The sequence below is a fragment of the Poeciliopsis prolifica genome, unplaced genomic scaffold (genome assembly GCF_027474105.1).
Source record: "Poeciliopsis prolifica strain line A6 unplaced genomic scaffold, Auburn_PproV2 SCAFFOLD022, whole genome shotgun sequence".
Classification (NCBI taxonomy): domain Eukaryota; kingdom Metazoa; phylum Chordata; class Actinopteri; order Cyprinodontiformes; family Poeciliidae; genus Poeciliopsis; species Poeciliopsis prolifica.
Genome location: NW_026562397.1, coordinates 1817772 through 1828645, shown reverse-complemented (window position 1 = coordinate 1828645; position 10874 = coordinate 1817772). Strand labels below are relative to the sequence as shown.

General features: G+C 40.0%; 1 long non-coding RNA gene across 2 annotated transcripts; it reads left to right on the top strand.

Annotated features, from left to right (window-relative positions):
* Positions 1–47: 47 nt before the first annotated feature.
* Positions 48–7406, top strand: LOC129369994 (uncharacterized). Of its 2 annotated transcripts, XR_008607009.1 has the most exons (7): positions 48–310; positions 788–890; positions 1562–1601; positions 4524–4626; positions 5170–5327; positions 5427–5490; positions 7288–7406. It is a non-coding gene; the product is annotated as an uncharacterized LOC129369994 (long non-coding RNA). The 2 variants fall into 2 exon arrangements; XR_008607010.1 differs by lacking the exons at positions 48–310; positions 5170–5327; positions 5427–5490; positions 7288–7406 and adding exons at positions 317–403; positions 480–544 and having other exon boundaries at positions 4524–4744.
* The last annotated feature ends 3468 nt before the right edge of the window (positions 7407–10874 follow it).

The following is a 10874-nucleotide window of genomic DNA, read 5'->3' as shown; positions in this document are numbered from 1 at the left end:
CTGTCCTCACTGTGGTGGCGGTGCTGTTTTATAACACCGAAACTCCCTCCAGCTATTACCCCCCTTCCTCTGGGTCACTCCCCCAAAGTTCGTTGGACATTTGCAGCCTCCTCCCCTTCCAAAAAGGAGAGTCAGGAGGCCACCTTTCCAAATTCTTAAGAATTTCTGTAAAAAGCAAGAAAGAAAAGAAGAAAAAAAAACAGTGGGTGGAAAGGTGAATACACAACCTCAATGACCACGCCAAGTTTTTACTAAACTGCTTTGTCAGCATCTGGATCTGGCCCCTGGGAGCCTGGAAAAAGGACTCCAGGTAATGACATTTTTAGCAACTCGCCTGTCAGTGGGGAATCTGTGGCTGGATATGTTTTGGCTTGATACGTAGAGGCTTCATCACCTGCTCAAAGTAAACATTATTCAGACTTGGCCCCTTTCCTGCTTATGGGGCCTTAAATCATTTAGATGCATCTCTTTCTGTTAAGAACATGACCGCCCAACACAGACTGGGTGGAGATCTGGCAGATCGCTGATAACTCGTTATTATTTGGTAAGGTTTGTGGACAAACTGAGCTCAAACACTGAGGTTAACCTCACTGCATCAGATTGTAGCCATGGTAACACACAATCAAACTACAAAGATTATTCCTTGAACATTTACAAAATAAACTTTCCACATAAAAATTCTAATGTTACACAATTGCACTTAATTAAAGTTTAATTGCATTATCATTCTCAATAATTTAAAGAAATTGTTAAAACAGCTGTTAAAGCTGCCTGCCTCTGGGTCCAGTGTTTTTACAGGAGGAGAGGAGCTCTAAGAAGCTGCTGAGTTTGCTTCTGCCTTGGGCCGGCTCTGTTCAGGCTCCTCCAGAAGCTGGGAAAACTGGAACTCGGTGAGTAAAACCTGATTTGGTGTTTTGGGAATACATACTCCCTTTTACTTTTATTTGAACTGTTGTGTTCAGTGGACACAGACAGAATGAAAGTTCTGATGACTTTGAATTTTTTTTAAATTATATTGAATATCAGCAGGTATTATCACTAGAAAAAAAATGTTTTTTTTTTTCTAAATAAAAAGAACAAAACATCAAATCAGCTGCTGAAAAGTTTATCCAAAAGATATTTATAAAACTCCACTGAAGTCGTCATTGGAAAGCCAACGTTTTGCAGGTAGATGAAGCAAAGTCGGCCTACATGTTTGCTTCTCTGCATTCCAACCTGATCCAGCCAATGACAAGCAGTCAGTGAAAAGCTTTGGTGCACAAATGAAGGACTCTGGCACAAAACAAGGCACAGCAAGGACAACTACAGACGAGGCTTGCAGTCCAGCGGGACGCAGGAAAGGTTAAACATGAGAAGAATTCCTCTCAGGATATTAAATTTCTTCTGTATCTGACATGACACATATCTTCCCTTCATTCCTGAGAGAGGAGAGGAGGCAGAATACAGATAAGCAGAGAGCAATTTGCACAACACAGACGTCATTTCAGTCTGACTCCACTGGGAAAAAAAGCACCTGAAATCAGGTTGTGTTAGGTTGTTTTTTTTTTGTCTTTAATTTCAGGTTAGTGACGTTGAGAGCCTGTTTGACTGAAGGCACCACAGTGAGTATCTTTTATGTGCTTTTATCTTATGCCTCCTCCTCTCTTTGATCTCTGCTGCTACAAATTCAATACTGAATTGGAAAAGAAATTATTACATATTTTCCTTTTCTGCAATCAGCTTTAGCTTTGTTCTTCTTCTGGTACGGCTAATGAAGAGTTCCTCGCTTCTGCCGTTGATGTTCTCTTACGTCACTCTAAAGAGGCTCATGGTACAACCTGATTTCAAGCTTGCCATGCCGCATTAATGAATTGTAGTTTATGGTTGCAGTTTGGCAATGGCAGAGAATGAAAGATGCCGTTTGACCTGTGTTGGTGACGCTTTCAAATATTGAGCAATTAAAGTCTGAGCAAAAGGAATGTTTAAGATGTTTGGTTACTGGCAGGGAGGTTGTGGCCCCACTCCCCACTGAGCAGGGCCACGTTTACAGCGCACGCAATTTCTGGAAAGCTTCATAGAGAGCTGACGCATCACATACATTGGCGATTGGGTAAAATCAGGTCCAGTTGTTTAAAGTGTCAACAGAGTCAACTCCTCCAGCTAGCAATCGCTTCTCAGTAACCAATGGTTCTGACCCCCTGGACAAAGTAAATCCAAGAATAAGGAGCTGATTACTGCCAGGCTAGCTTAGCATTATCTCACCCATCTTTTCTCTGTTTATTTGGGCTTCTAATAAATCTTTTCCATTTACATTTTAAAACGCAGTTATTCAAATTTGCAGAAAGGCGTGGGTGAGTTTATCAGCTCAGAGTAAAAGAAATCCAGACTCCTTCCCTTCTTTAAACTCCAGCATGGAGTTTAAAGAATACTCTGACTGGAATATCTGACTTCCAGATATTCATAGACTAGAGTCAAAAGTTTAGACTTTTTTTTTTTTTTTTTTGCTGTGAACCACGCTATAGCAATAAACTTCAATACATTAAAAAAATGACAGTGTGAACAGCTCTCACAGTTTTTTAATTGATTGCTGGACAAGCCAACTGTCACTTTTATCCTGACCGGAGAACTGAACACTTGATTTCTTTAGTTTAGGGTGCACAAGTCATATTCACACATACCTTGTGTCTTAAACGTAAATGTTAAATATGATTAGCAGAATCACAAAACAACACAGATGAATGAATGTGCAGTCAGGTGGAAATACTAATCAGAGTCCAACTTGTGCAGTTCTGTATGTTTCCTAAGCTTGGTTTATGTAATGCTGGCCAGTATACTGTCAGACCGGATCCTGCTGAACCTTTAGTAAAATTTATAGTAATGTGTAAACAAACCACCCTGCCACACAGACCCTCAGTAAATTGGGCTTCAGACTGTCCCTACTGTTATTATGCGAGAGGTAGAGCACGCTGCCCTCAAACAAGATAAATATTCATGTCCTGACACTTAGTCAAACATTCCCTTTAAGACACTTAAAATAAAAAATATGTTTTTTGGACCTGGAGGAGGAGGGGCAGAGCAGAGAGCTACTGGGAAGCTGACGTAAGACTTCACTATCGCTGTTCTGGAGGAGTCAACAATTCATTTATATTTAAAAAGATTAAAGTAAAGATTCTTTTATGTCCAAAATCTAAGGAGAACGTTGCAGTTTAATCACATGACCGGTGTTATTGTTTTAAAGTTGCAACAAAAATGTGGCTGTATCCTGCCTGGTCAGATTTTTCCAGAAGGTTTAAGATATATTTGGTCTAAAACTGTTTTCAGTGTAGCTTACATTTCTTTAAAAAAAAACAAAAACAAGAACAAACAAAAAAACAGCAATGACAAAACAAAAACATAGTCGCAGACATTTTTGCAAATGTCTAACAAAAACATTTTCTAAATTTGCAAGTCCACAAGACTCTGTACCATTTACTATGTACCATTTACATACTTACATATTTTTTGCAGCTAATATTGTTGATTTGATCTCTATTGCCACGAAAATGTATTTTGTAATTCTTGAGAAAGGAGAAGGTTTGTAAGATTTGTTCTTCCTCCTGCTAACTTTTCACTCGTCTTTAGTTTGTGTGGCAGGAGAATGTGTTTGTGAATTAATGGTTATACTTGATAAATCAAGTGAATAGACTGATTGATTCATTCATTGCTGCTTCTGCAACGTGATTGGAGTCCACCTGTGGTCAAGTCAGTGGACAGAACATTATTTGGAATAGAACACATAATTATGAATAAGCTCTTACAGTGGACAACACAGAAACCAAACAAGGAAGTCAAAGGACTTACCTCTTGTAGTCCAGGATTTAACTGAGCAACAGCACAAATCTCAGGAAAGATTGAATGTCATGAGTAGAATGTCATGAGTAGAATGGTTGGCTCCATTACTTGGAAATGGATGAAGTTTGAAACCACCCGGATCCTCTGCAGACCTGACGAAAACAAGTAACTGGGGAAGAATGGCCTTAGCCAGAAACCTGATCAAATACACGATGGTCACCAAGGCAGAGTTCCAGTTTCCTCTTGTAGAGGAAACTACTGTCAATGTAGCAATCAGGACTTTATGGCAGAGTGAGCAGATGGGAGCCACTCCTCTTTGATAGCATATGATAAGCTGCTTAAATTTAGCAGAAACACACATTTGAGATTGTGAGAGCAGGAGAAAGTTTTTGTTCTTATGAAACAAAAATAAAACTTTCGTTTTGTTTTTATAGGATATTCGATTTTTCTCATGCCTGGAGAAAAACTGTTATCATTTAAAAGGGCAGTGGTGTATTTTCACATGATGCCATTTTATAGCACAATTAAATAACTATGTTACCTTCAGTTTCTACGTACATCAAACATTACTTAAAATAAATTGACTTTGCAATTTCACACTTTTAAATTGGGCCCCTGCCTCTTTAAAAACTCCTTCTCTTTCTGAAATTCCATCACAGCACTACTCTAATCTTTTAACATTTTTACCAGCTCCTGTTGTTTACTAATTGCAGCTGACTAGTCTGAAGGAGCTGAGCGGAGGAGGGCTTGTCTGTGAGGCAGAAGCTTGGAAGCTTGTAAACTGCAGCTCTGAGGAGGAGCGTTCGGTCCACCCAGGTATTTTGCACAGCTGACACAGTTACCATGGAGATGAAAGGATTTCTCAGCATGCATGGAAGAATCGAAGCAACACTCCACATATGTTTTTGATGCAGAAATAACATTGTAACATGATGTAAAGCTCAATAAAATTACTTTTACAAAATGTTGCTCCAGGTAACACTATCCCTATTTTGAAGCACGGTGCTATTCCTCAACATTATGATGATGACATCATAATGTTGTGGTGGGGTTTTTTCTTTATGCATGGAGCGAGGCATCAAAATTGCATAGAGCATGTGAGGACTGTAACCAGAAATAGAAAAATTTTGCCTAAAATCTGCTTTCATTGGTGATGTTAATATGAATGAACCTAAAACTATCTTCATTTTCATTTTATTTGAGAACATAGTGGTAAATATAGGGAGACATTAGTACTGACGCGATTTGCTAGAACTCCCACCAGCAACTATAGCTTTAACAGTGGTGATGAAGCTAAGGATGATCAGCCTATATTTGACCAGCAGGACCAACAGTCACAGTCACTGTTTCTCTCTGCAGCCCAGTCGCTGTCTCCAAACACAACCATTTGGTTAGTTTGGGTAACGAGGAGAAACAAGCTGTCCACCGTCTTCCATTCGTCACTGAAGGCCATCCTTATAGACATCCAAAACCATAATAACCCTTCATCACAGGATACAGAGCAAGAAAATATAAACGTCTGTGAACGCACAGCATGCATAATCAATCTCTGACCTTTTCTGGATTAGGATGTTGTTCTTTGATTAAAACAGATGACAAACTGATCTTTGTTCTAGGAATACAGGTTGGGGAATAACAAGCTGTAGTTCTTGTCCTCAGGACAGACTGCTCCATCATTTAGTAAGTATCTCATGTATGTCTGGATGAGCTGGTTGGCTATTTCCCTGATGCCACACTCCAGATGGGATTTTTCTTCTTTTCTTTTTCTTACTGCATTACTTGAAAGCCTGATTAGTTGCTTTACATAATTATGAGTGTTTGGACAGTTTTTAAAAGACAGACTACTATCTGATATTGACTGAAACATGTTGTCAACATTAACAAATAGAAAACTAATATCTCCTGGCTACATGGCTATTACAGTGCTATTCCTCAATTACTATTGTGTTTGTTACTTTTTGAGGAAGAAAATAATCAACACTAGATGAGCGTTTAAAACTTTGATTCAGTTTTCTAAAAAAATCCTTTATGACCAAACATAAGAGAAACCGTTTTCCAGAGTGAAATTTCATCCAAGGAGATTATCCATTATCCATGAATTATACAATTCAAACAGTTCAATCAAGTCAAAGCTTATTGATATAGCACATCTACAACATCCTCAGCACAACAAGCATGACATCACATTTTATCTTTATCAAAAACATCCAAGATGTGGTAGAAAAATAACAGATTAAATGTGTTTATCTAAAGTCATGCATGCAGTGGACGGATAGCTGGAGTGATCAGATGGACGAACCAAGCTTTACTCTTAACATCTTTGTTCAGGTTCAAACTCATACAGGATCTATGATCTACTGGATTTCTTGAGGAAGCTAAGATCCTTCAAGGTTTGCAGCAAAATGCTGCATATTTTTTATAAGTTGTTGTTCTGTTGTTTGTTGGGGCAGCAGCATCAGAACCAGGGACCTAAAAAAACAAAACTCTACAGCTTGATAAAGAAAACTGGTTCTTCTCTGGTTCTGTGCACTCTGGTTCTGCTCTGGTTCTGCTCTGGTTCTGCACTGGTTCTGCACTGGTTCTTCTCTGGTTCTGCACTGGTTCTGTTCTGGTTCTTCTCTGGTTCTGCACTGGTTCTTCTCTGGTTCTGCACTGGTTCTGTTCTGGTTCTGCACTGGTTCTGCACTGGTTCTGTTCTGGTTCTGTTTTGGTTCTGCACTGGATCTGTTCTGGTTCTGTTTTGGTTCTGCACTGGTTCTGTTCTGGTTCTGCACTGGTTGTGTTCTGGTTCTGCACTGGTTCTGTTCTGGTTCTGCACTAGTTCTGTTCTGGTTCTGCACTGTGTTTTGGTTCTACTCTGGTTCTGCACTGGTTCTGCTCTGGTTCTGCTGTGGTTGTGTTCTGGTTCTGTTTTGGTTCTGCACTGGTTCTGTTCTGGTTCTGCACTGGTTCTGCATTGGTTCTGCTCTGGTTCTGCTCTGGTTCTGCATTGGTTCTGCATTGGTTCTGTTCTGGTTCTGCACTGGTTCTGTTCTGGTTCTGCTCTGGTTCTGCTCTGGTTCTGCACTGGTTCTGCACTGGTTCTGCATTGGTTCTGCTCTGGTTCTGCTCTGGTTCTGCACTGGTTCTGCATTGGTTCTGTTCTGGTTCTGCACTGGTTCTGCACTGGTTCTGCATTGGTTCTGCTCTGGTTCTGCTCTGGTTCTGCACTAGTTCTGTTCTGGTTCTGCACTGGTTCTGCATTGGTTCTGTTCTGGTTCTGCATTGGTTCTGTTCTGGTTCTGCACTGGTTCTGCACTGGTTCTGCATTGGTTCTGTTCTGGTTCTGCATTGGTTCTGCTCTGGTTCTGTTCTGGTTCTGTTCTCTGGAGAACCTCTGGAGATGATTATGCAAAAAATGATTCTTCATAAAATCAAGAAGAGTATGAACAACTGTGACCATCCTGTTGTCTTCTTTTGTCTTTTTGTCTTCTTCAGATTCCACTACAAGAAATATTTTAACAGCCATCAGTATCTAGAATAACTCTTTTAAAAATGAATGAATCACAACAACATTTAACTCTCTTTGGGATGAATAAAGTATTTTTGAATTTGAACGAATAATGTATATTTGTATGTTTTTCTGGGCCATGATAAAGGCCGACCAACCTGAAGCAGTGTGTCCAGTGTTTGGAAGGAGGTTTGTCTTTGACACACATTTCTTAATTTTGTACCTTCAGAGGTGCAGCCAGTTAACAAAATGATGTTGATCTACTGTCACTGCACCATTTAAGTGTTAATCAGGTTAATTATTTTATTTTTGGAAAATAATTTTCACCACTAAAGATTTAATATTGCTGTACAATCATAACAGCTCATCAACACAACAGTATTTTTTCCCTTGCAGCTAAGGGACAGGCTGAGTGAGTATTGTTGTACTCTTCATGTGGTGTACTACAGCAGAAATGTGAAGAATGTGTTGCAGTTAACAATGCCAGTAAACTTCACAGTGAGAGCCGTGTGAACCGTAAAGAAAAGGTGAGGGCGGATTTTTCCCGGCCGTTATTTTGGCCACGGGCCATCGGACTGCGTTGACCTTGCAGCAGTTCAGGAATGGAACGCAGCACACACTTCCAGCTCATTCACTCATCTGAAGGTATTTGACTGACAGCTTGTTCTTCGCTGCCTGTTGTGATTGACAAACATGAACGAGGGCCAGAGGTAAAAAACTAAAAGAGAGAAAAAAAATTGCCAGCTTTTATTTTGCTGGTCGCTGGTCCATCACAAACAACAAGACAGACACATCTCAGGGCAATTTTACAGAGAAAGAATTGCCCTCAGGTAGTTTTATGGCCACCAAGCATGAGTTTCCTCAAAAAAATGTTTTCTGAGGAAACATTTTTCAGATGTTTTCTGAAAAATGTAGCAGCAAAAACAAAAAATTCAATTATTTTTTTAAAGAAGAAAACCATTTTATCGACTAAAATTTAATGACAGCATTTCTTTACCGAACGCTTGATTATTTGTAGCAAAGGAAGAATCTGCAGCTTAAAAAAAATCTTCTAACCTCAACATGTAAAGAGTTGAGCTTTTTCTGCTTGACTTAACAGCAACAAAGTGAGGGATTGATCTGTAGATTGCTTTGTTGATTCATTTTATTATCTTGATCAATTGGATAGAAAGGGTGTTTAATATGATTATTTTCTTAACATAAATCTGAATTTGAATTTGAAACTTTTGAGGAGTTCTGGGTATACATGGAACATATTTTTTTTAATCTTAAATGCAAAATGAGTATATTTTTGGTTAAATTTTGTCTGAATTACTGCTCTGATGGTATTGTTCTTTCAACACTGGGCTTGTTTTGAGTCTGTATACTGCAGCTATTGATTAATGGATTATTTGAATAATCATTTCACCCCTTAGTTTGAGGTTTTGAATTTGATTTTCATTCCACCAAACATCCCCACAGTTAAACGCTACAAATAGACGTGTGTGTGCTCCCAGCAGCAGAGGGCAGCAGACACGTAGGCTGAGCAAATGTTTTCTTTTCTCTCATCTCCACCTCGGGGATGGGCTCATTAAATCGTTTTTCCCATCTCCTCTTTTCTGATGAATTCTTCATTAAAACGCTCCTCTACAAAGACGTTCTGAAGGAGTGCAATTAAACGGGCCTTGATGATCTCAGAGAGATGATCTTTTGCCGCTAAAAGCTCCCTGAACGCAGCCCACTGGAGCCTTTCCAGAGCGATGGCTCAGACAGAGAAACAGTCCACCAGTGAATAACAAAGGGAAGTCAGACGCTTCACGGGGATTTAGATGTTCAAAGGAGCAGCTTACGCCTCTGGGCCAAGCAGGGCCCTCTCGAGTCGGAGAATGAAATCTGTTGTTTAACAAGCCTTTATTGGAATCCTCATGAACAAAAATGTTGGAGATCGGGGGACAAACACAAGCCCACGGTGGTGGCACACATAAACCCGAGATGAGGGAATATTTGTCAGTCCAAAGTGTGTCTTTCATATTGGTATAACAAAATCCGTTGGGTGTGTGTGTGTGCGTGTGTGTGTGTGTTTGCTTAGGCCAGGATATGCTGGGCTTTAGGTTTTGGATGTAACAGAGCCGTCTGCCTCGGGTCTGTCTGTTCTTTAGTTAGTGGAGTTTCTAGAGGTTTCTGTAGGTTTCTGTAGACAGAAACCTCTGGGTGTGTTTCAGGAGTCTCGCGGGAGTTTGAGGAAGCTGGACACATCGCCGTTTCTTCCCCAGTGAGCTTTACTGCCTCCCTCACCCCCCGCATAGATCTGTGTTTCAGCTTTAATGTTCACTCTTCAGAAACTTGAAATACCACAGAGAGATTTGGAGTCTTCATGCAACAAGTAGCCAATCAGAATCATCAAAAACTTCAGCGGGTGTTTTGTCCCAGGTTGGACGGAACCAGCTGTAATATCAGGTCCTCAGGGATGAACAGTGGTCTGGTTGTTGGGAAGACAGACTGCATTACTGCCAACAGAAAACTGTATGTTGTGATTCACCTCTTGTACATTAGATCAGTGGCGGGGGAACAGGAAGGTTGGCTCGCCCAGGGAAACCAAACAGGTTAGAAGCGCCTCTGCATTGGATCATTGGCTTTTTGAAACAACTGCTGGGCTGGTGATTTCAGGAACAGATCAACAGGAGGCTGCGCTGGCCTTAGCTGTAATCAACAATCCGTAAACAATAGGCTTTGTTTATTATGTCCCAAAAGCAGAAATGTTGTCGGTTTAATAATTTTGTAGCAATCGAAAAGGAGCACATACCCGATCATCATTTCCTTGTCGTTGTTCGAGAAAAAAAAAAAAGTCAGACTCAACATGTCTGTCATGTCCCCGTGACAACTTTATGTTGACTTTTATCATGTTGATGTCAACTTTGAAACAACATGAACTCATAAAAACCTTATTCTCAAACTTATCAGCCACATAAAAACGAGTTCGATGTGAACTCGTTCCACCAGGTAGTTTAATGTGCGCGGACATAAAAATCGATGCTTGTGTGGACATGTCCGGCGGATTTCCGTGCACTGAAGTGAATGTTGGGGCCTTTGTTGGCCAGAAGAGGCCTGCTGGTATCCCAGGACAACACTTTGGGTTGAATTAGAGCGGAGACCATAAATCACTCCTCCTTACCCAACATCAGTGTCTGACCTTCCTAACATACTGTTAAACCTCCCTGAAGACTTCCTAAAAGAGCTGAAATTCTTGTAGCTGAATGATTTATTTTCACTTATGAATGACTGATATATGTATCTGATGTGAAGCAGTATTTGTTTCTCTTCATTGTGATTTGTATCCAGATTCCCCTCCTGAATACAAATTAAAATTAATAATGTATTAACTAGCCCTATTCACTTACTATGATCAGATCTGTATAAGATCAAAAACTATATAGAATATTAACAACAACAACGGGAGATCAGTTTGCAGCAAGCACTGATACATCAAATATTAGTTGGGTCAATGATGAGTTATTGATTGACTGATAAAATAAAAGCATTTCATCTAATCAATCAATTCACCTTCCACTGTAATATTCACACTCTTCTTCCGTAG